The sequence below is a fragment of the Orycteropus afer genome, unplaced genomic scaffold (assembly GCF_000298275.1).
Source record: "Orycteropus afer afer isolate SDZICR_OR568_19922 unplaced genomic scaffold, OryAfe1.0 scaffold00131, whole genome shotgun sequence".
Taxonomy (NCBI): Eukaryota; Metazoa; Chordata; class Mammalia; order Tubulidentata; family Orycteropodidae; genus Orycteropus; species Orycteropus afer.
This window is the reverse complement of record NW_006921718.1, coordinates 1,305,994-1,314,650: the sequence shown is the minus strand read 5'-3', so window position 1 is coordinate 1,314,650 and position 8,657 is coordinate 1,305,994.

Genomic DNA, 8,657 nt, shown 5'->3' with positions numbered 1-8,657 from the left:
AAAAAATGCTGAAAACTAGGACCTGGGAAGGGAAGGTTAAGAATAATAATAGAAAGGACAAAAGTATTATTAATAATAGTTGTTTTAAAACAGACAAATACAAGCAAACTAATCACCAGGAAAAAAAAGCAAAAAATAAAATAATAAAAAGAGGGGGAAAAAAATCAGTGCAGGACAGGGCAGGGCACCCAGGCTCTGTCTGAACACACAGACTGTGATGGAGTTCCTGTGGGCCCAGAAGGTAGGTGGGAGTGGGGATGGCCACCCCTCCATTCACCAAGCGGGTGTGGGGTATAAGAGTAACAAGAGGAATGTCGTACATTTTCAGTCTTGCGGGTCCGGAGTGTCCTTGGCGTTGCTGGAAAGCAGACCGTGTTCTTAAGCCAGAAATCTGTGAGAGCAGTGTCTCTTTAAATATCCAAAATAGTCAAGCCGCTTTTAGACCTTCAAAATGGCGGTGCCCTCTGGACCGGCAAAAATCCACAGTTCAGCCCACCTTTTTCTTCACCTTCCCCGTTTATTCCCCAGCCACTGTGTACAGCCCTCTGTGCAGTCCCTGGCTAGTAGGGCTGATTTTTTGGTTAATTCTTAGGTCCTATCACCACTCAGGAATCTCCAGGCTGTCTATGCCATCAGGATGGCTTAGGATTGCTGCCAGACTGCAGCTCCGTATGTCTCCTTTTTTGGTATTTTCACACAAATTCTTCTGCTAGTTGGGGGTTAGTCCACTTCTATATCCTTCCCTTTAAGGCTCAGGGGTCCAGGATTATCTTCTGTGTCTGTGTTAATTGGTTTCCCTTTTTCTTTTTTGAAGAGGGTCTGTGCAGTCTTTCGGACTAGTCCGCCATCTTACAGGTCTCCACAATGCACTGCGGATGAGCTTTCTAGACGCGTCCTGTTCTTACAAAGGATTGAGGAAGCTCCATTTGGTAGAGCATGGTACAATTTAGAGATTTAGATTAGAATCTTTAACTCTGCCCACTGGTTAAGTCAAACATGAGTTTAGCCTTATTAGGAGTGATGCTATTATTTTTATTGTCACTTGTCCAATTTTTGTGGATTATGAAGTGATTTCAAACTCATAATAGAGAGAGCAATGTGGTCAGTAATTATCTCCTAACTCCAATGACTTCCATGTGGTACCTGCATGTGGAAACATGTGAAGGTTGAAGGATATGGCAGTATTTTTTATTCCTGGACTAAATATTGAAAAATATTCTACATTATTTGTATCTGAAAATATTTTCTCTATATCAGGAAAATATATAGGAGCCTGTCCTGTGCATTGTAGGATGTTTTGTTTTGTAGCATCTCTGGCTCTACCCACTAGATGCTAGTAGCACCCCCACCTCCCAGTTGAGACTGGGCAGAAGCCGAGTATGCTGTTAAACAGACTATAATGCAGAGGATAGTACCCACCCTGGTCCACTGACTGACAAAATATCATCTGGTCCTTGAAATGCCAATAACACTGAGGTTGAGAAACCCTCATCTTGTCCTTTTGATCAAGAATATCTGAAAGAAATGTACCAATTATGATGCAGGGCTTATATGAAGAAATTGCCTTTAAAACCTTCAGGGAGTATTGCAGTTGAGCCTAATAGATATTGTCATCAAATATCATCTTCCTCATCCTATTACCTTTTTCTTAAAACATTAAAGGATATTATAAAAACAGTCCATCCAGTTTTACTCCAAGTTTTACTTTCATATGTATATTAATTCTCTTATTCTTTACAGTCTTTCTTGAAAATTATGGCTAAATGAATAAATTATACTTTCATTGCACTGGCTCAAAGATGTCACCAAAGTGCTATGCTCTTTCTCTCTCTCTAATATGCCATTCTGCATGCTTGCTTCATCCTCAGACTTGTGAGATGACTGCAGCAGTTCTAAGTGCCATAGTTAGATAGAGAAACATCCAGAAGAAGAAAGGGAATGTCCCTTTTTGTGACTTTCTCTTGCTGTTGTTGTTATTATGTGCCGTCGAGTTGGCCCCAACTTGTAGCGACCCCTCCTTGGGTTTCCGAGGCAGTATCACTATGGAAGTAGGATTGCCCAACCTTCCTTCTGAGGCTTAGGAGCTGCTTATGTAATTTTCTCTCACATCTCAATGACCAGAACTGGGTCATGTGCCTATCACTGTCCCAATCTCTGGCCAAAGGAAAGGGTTTAACTTTAGATCTATAATGCCCATCCCTGGAGCTTGGGGAGGGAGGTGGACAGCTTTCCCTAATGTCCTGACTATAGGTTGAAGGGGTAGATGAGTGAGCAAAATTGAATTTCTATTAAGAGGAAATGAGGAGGACTGAGTGTTGGGCTATCATCCACCTCAAAAGATGATCTCTATAACCTTCAAAATAGCTCAGTGACTTCTGTTTCAAGGACATCCCAATTCTGATTAACTCCGCAAGAAGATGAGTCAGTTTTGGATCATAAACTTCTTGCGAAAAATGATAGAGACTTGTTCATAGATTTATTAATTATGTACGCCTGCTTGCTTTCAAAAAGACCTTGAAATTATTTACTTTAAGGATACCAAAACCAAACCAAACACACTGCCATTGAGTCGGATCTGACTCATAGCGACCCCTCCTTGGGTTTCTGAGGTGGTATCTCTATGGAAGTAGATTGACCAGTCTTCCTTCCAAGGAGTGTCTGGTGGGTTTGAACCTCCAACCTTTTGGTTAGCAGTCAAATGCTTTAGGCACTAGGCTACCAGAGCTCTGCTTTAAGGATATGTACAATAAAACTCTAAAATAAAACTGTTATAGCATAATCAGAATCATATTATAAAAGGTGGGAATATGATTAATATTTTTACCTGCTATATCAGCTAGCTTAGTGCCTTATACATGAAAAAAAATGTTTAAGGACACAACTCATGTATCCATCAATAGATGAATGAGTAAACAAAATGTGGCATGTACATACAATGGAATATTATTCAGCTTTCAAGAGAAATTAAGTTCTGATACATGCTAGTACATGAATGAATCTTGAAAAGATTGTGTTGAGTACAATGAATCAGACATAAAAGTACAAATACTGTATGATCTCTCTTAAATGAAATATCTAGAACAGGTAAATGCTGGTTAACGACAGCTAAAAGGAGGGGGAAGTTGGGAGTTAATGCTTACGGAGCACTGAATTTCTGTTTGAGGTGATGAAAAACATGGAAATGGATATAGGTGATGGAATGTAATTAATGTCACACAATCTACACTTAACAATGATTAAAAAGGCAAAATTTTAGTTACATACATATTTTGACCACAATCAAATTAAAAATGCTCAAGAATAAATACTTAATCAAATAAATGTTTATGTCCAGCCTCAGCTGGGAGCACATACTTTTTGAAATACTGAGAGAATCATTTCATAATTAGCAGTCAGTGCTTCCCCAAGGAAAGTCATCAGAGCTGTTTATCAGGCTAAGGTTGAGCAGCTTTTTCATGCTAAGGGCTAAGAGTACCCTAATGACTGACCTTGCCATTGGCAGCCACAGATGGATTGTTCTCCTTGTACTGATCTTCCCAGTGAGGCACTCTGGGTGGCAAAGAACCATCTCAACAGTAGTATCTGCAAAATCCCATGGTCAAAAATATGTACTTGCAGATTAATGTGTATGCTCAGGGATGTTGTAACCATGTTATCTGTATAACCAAGAGACTCTGGGAAATCCTTCCCACCAGCTAGAGCATAAACAAAGGCACCCAGAATTTCTGTCAGTTTTTCTATCTCGTCACTCAGAAAAAAAACAAATACATTTAGTTCCTTGAAAATGTAGATGAGTGATGAGGCTTAATGTTTTCCTCACTGGTGTTTGTATTTTAAATAGGAGGCAGAGTTTTCAGCCAAAGGCAATTCTGTAATGGTTAGACTCCTGACACTGAAAGTTTCATTTCTGGTAATGGCAAATGAACTAGCCAATAAGGGCTAATCTTCCCACTGGGAACAATGGAAAGCTGAGTAAAATGTGAAATATCTCTATTCTAAGGCATAGTAAAGTAGGAAGACAGTGAGAACTTATGGATGAAAGATCCAGGCGAAGGAAACCCAAATTGGTGAGGCTGGTATTAGGACTATTTTTCCCTTAGAGGTTTCTTCTGGAAGAGGACACTCAAAGGATGCTAAGCAGAGCTTGGCACAGGCTCACAGGGCAGTGATACAAGCACGCCAAGGATGGAGTTCTGCTCTGCTCTCTGGCTTTGACTCCAAGAGAGTACTCCCTAGGTGTATGGGCAAACTTTTTGAATCATGTCAGACCCTGATTGAGTTGAGGAGATCTGGAATTGCTAGTGCTCCTAGGCTAAGTGCAGAAGAAAATTTAAAATTCATTAAGAGGAAGATATCATATTGCTAGGCCTCAAATTCTCATTCTCATTTTATCTCTCTGTCTCTCCTTATATTCTTCACATAATATAAAGAACAACAAAACTGTGAGCACAAACCAAGAGAAAGAGGAGACAAGGAACCAAACCCCTAGAGGAATCCAGATAATGAATATATCAGACTTGGATTTTAAAATAGATATGTTCAAGGAAATAGAAGGTGAGACTAAGAGAGAGAAAGAATGTGACAGAAGCAATATTTGAAGTGATAATGTTGTGGATTTTTCCAAAAGTGACAAAACCTTCAAGCTAGTGACACAAACCCCAAACAGAATGCCATCCACTGCCCCTGAATTCATTTTGCCTCATGGTCACCCTACAGAACAGAGTAGAACTGCCCCATAGGCAGTTTCTAAGGCTGTAATCTATATGGCCATTATGAGTCAGAATCAACTTGTGGTGGTTATGTTTGTGTGTCAAGTTGGCTGGGCCTGGTTGAGTGGCTGGGCAGCTGGATGTAGTATTCCCCAAGATGAGACTGGTAATCAACTCCATGAAATCTACTGTGAGCAGCTGAGTAGCTGCCTTAGGGAATGTGGTCTGCTTTCTGTATATAGACAGAAGCCTTGGGGAATGGTCTCTAGCTTAGGGCATGCTTGGACCCTGCATGTAGCAGTGTCGTCGTTCAGCAGCCTGCCATGGTCTGAAGACTTGGGGACTTACAATGGACTTAAATTAATGGCCTGCCATGTGATTTGGTAACATCAGGATGGTGCCTTTTTACTTATCAGCCTTGGGCTTGGCAGCCTTAGCAGCCAGCATTGGCTGAGTGAAGATATGCCTCTAGCTTCAGTGGGCTGGGAGCTGAAGGCAGAGCTGAAGCCCAAGGCTGAGAACTTTCACCCAGCCTTAGAGCCTGGCACTTTGAACTTGGACTTAAAACCTCCAGTCTGTGAGAGAATAAACTCCTGTTTCTTCAGCTAGCCCATGTGTGGTATATTCTTGTCAGAGTGGCACTAGGTAAGCAGAACACAACTTGCAGGCAATGAGCTTCCATTTAATCTCTAAGGAAGCAGACTGCTACATCTTTCTTGCCCAGAGTGGATGGTGGTTTCAAACAACAGATGTTTTGGTTAGCAGCCAAATGCTTGACCACTATGCCACCAGGGCTCCTTCAAACAGAACTAGTACAAAGAAAACAAAGTAATCCAGCAGAAAATAGACTAATAGTAACAACAACAAATTCAAACAATCCAAAAGAAGCCAAGGTAGGAGGGAGGGAGGAAGGGAGGAAGAGAAAGAGAGAGAGAGAGAGAGAAAGGGAAAGAGAAAAGAATATGGGAACAGATGGGACCGATGGAAAGTAAACAGCAATGTGGTAGTTTAAATTCAAATATATCAGTAATTACGTTTAAAGTAAACATCTAAAGATGTTACAATTTAAAGATAAAATCGATAGATTATTGCAAAAAACAAAACACAATTTTATGGGGTTTGTAAGAGACACATTTTAAATATAAGGGAACAGAATTTCAGGCCCAACAGAACTAAGTAGAGGACAGTGGTTGTTCAGTGATAGAATTCTTGCCTTCCCTGTAGAGACTTGTTTTGATTCCTGGCCAATACACCTCATGTGCAGCCACCTGTCTGTCACTGGAGTATTGCATGTTGCTACAGTGCTGGACATTTCAGCAGAGCTTCCAGACTAAGGCAAACTAGGAAGAAAATCCTGATAATCCACTTCTGAAAATCAGACAATGATAACAAATGTTCTGATCTGCAAATGACCATAAGGATGTTCTGTTGTTCATGGGCAAACATCGGTTGAGGGCTGACTTGGTAGCAGCTAAACAACAACAATTAACAACAACAGAGAACTAGGTAAGGGAAGTTTGGGATTAAGAAATATTATTGAGTATGCCTAAATTACTGCTGCAGAGTTGCCTCTTCATCTATTTATTGGATGACTCTGTAGCTAAAAGATGATTTACCGAGTGTCTGAATTTCTTAGTGCTGCTGTAACACAAATATCACAAGTGGGTGGCTTTAATAAACAGAAATTTATTCTCTCACAGTTTAGGTGCTAGAAATCTGAATTCAGGGTGGGGTGCCAACTTGCTAAAACAGCAGGGAGGCCACATATTCCGACCTCCTCTAACCCCACAAGAGGAAGACAGGATTACCAGCAGTAACCCAAGGCCTATTCCTACAAGGCCAGACATGCTGCCTCCCTCCAGCCCTTTCACCAACTCTTCCTCCCAAAGCACCCACCACCTCTCTCCTGGGTTCAATAATTTGCTGCAGTGGCTACACAGAACTCACAGATTACGGGGTTTATTAGGGAAGCACCAGGCTACAATTCAAGTTCAGGAAGAATACTCAGTCTCTCTCCCAGCCCACCGTCTCTCAGCCAAGTCTCTCACAGTCTCTCCCTCGGTGTCTTACTCAGCAATGCGTGTCTCTTGCGTCTCTTTCCCAGCAGCACGTGTCTCTTTCAGGAGCGCGTGTCTCTTTCAGCAGCACGTCTTCCTCAACCAGCAGTCAGAGAGAGTTCTGTGCCACTCTCAATAGAAATTGTTTTGTGCCACTCCCAATAGAAATACTCCAGGTGGGCAATCAGGATCTCCTCAGTTGCTACTAGCAATTCCCACCTTGGAGTTTACAAAGACTTATGGGTAGAAAAGCCACACTAAGTAATTTACTACACCGCACAACTACAAGGGCTTTCTCTCTGTGTCAGTTTAAGAGGGTGTCCTTGTCTCCTTTTAACATCTTTGGGCCCAGAGTTCCTTGGAGATCTCCATGTGGTTTGACATCAGTCTTCCCCTGGATCTGCGACCTAGAGGGTCTAGGTGTCAGAGCAGGCACCATGGGTCCAAAGGACACACTCCGTGCCTGGCTCTTCTTTCTTGGTGGTAGTAGTTCCCTCTCTCTTCTGCTCACTTCTCTCTCCTTTTATCTTATAAGGTAAAAGGTAATGCAGGCCAAACCCTAGAGAAACTCCCCTTACTGATTAGGGCTAATATAAAGTAAACAGCAATGTGGTAGTAACACTATGATTAAGGGTTTTACATCCCACCCTAATCCCCTTACAACTGATTGGCTTATGACATCAGATCACATCATAGAGATCCTTACATAACTGCCAAATTACATCATTGCATGAAGGCCAAACTACTGAGAATCAAGGCCCAGTCAAGCTGACACATATTTTGGGAGGACACAATTCAATCCACTGAACAAAAACTGAGTAACTTATAAGGCACTTTTACCCAAACCTACATGGTAAGTTTAGGGGGAAGTATAGATTGAGGGTTTCTAATCGTTTCATGTGAAATAGTTTTTTTGATTTGTTTTAATTTCTTTGAAGTCTTATATCATTGGATGATATGCAAGAAGGGAAGTGTGATGGTGTGTGTGTGGGGTATTTTCTCCTCCTGGAGTCTGTTAAAGCAATGAGGTGAGCTATGAGCAAAAAGTTTCATTTAGAATTAGTGAGAGGAGTTGGCTATGCTTTTTCAAGTTATAAGACACCATGAAATGTTTGGGTACATGTTGGTAATAAGATTTTGTTAGAAGGAGAGAAAACAAAGGCAATCATCTCTGAGGCAGCCAATCCTCAGAGATATTGACCTATATTCCATGCCACTTGAGGTACAAAAGGGATCATCTTATTTTCTCCTGAGAAGATTTTCTCTAGACTCTTCAATATGTGTCTTCTTAATCTTTGTCACTATTGGAGGGTGTTGATGTTGTTAGCTACTGTCAAGTTAGTTCTGATTCATAGTGATGCTACATACAACAGAACAAAACACTGCCCAGTCCTGCACCATCCTCACAGTTGTTGCTATGTTTGAGACCATTGTTACAGCCACTGTGTCAATCCATTTCGTCAAGTGTCTTCTTCTTTTCCTCTGACCTTCCACTTCACCAAGCATGATGTCCTTCTCCAGGGAATGGTTCCTTCTGACACCCAAGTGGGAGAGACAAAATCTGGCCATTCTGTTGTTGTTGTTGTTAAGTGCCATTGAGTCGTTTCCGACTCATAGCGACCCCATGCACAGCAGAATGAAACACTGCCCCATCCCATGCAAGCCCCACAATCCCTGCTATACTTGAGCTCATCATTGCACCCACCATATCAATCCATCTCGTTGAAGGCCTTTCCCTCTTTCATCGACCCTCCACCCTACCAAGCATGACATCCTTCTCCAGGGAAAGGTCCCTCCTTACAACATGACCAAAATAGGTGAGATGAAGTCTGGCCATTCTTGCTTCCAAGGAGCATTCTGGCTGCACTTCCTCCAGGACAGATCTGTTAGT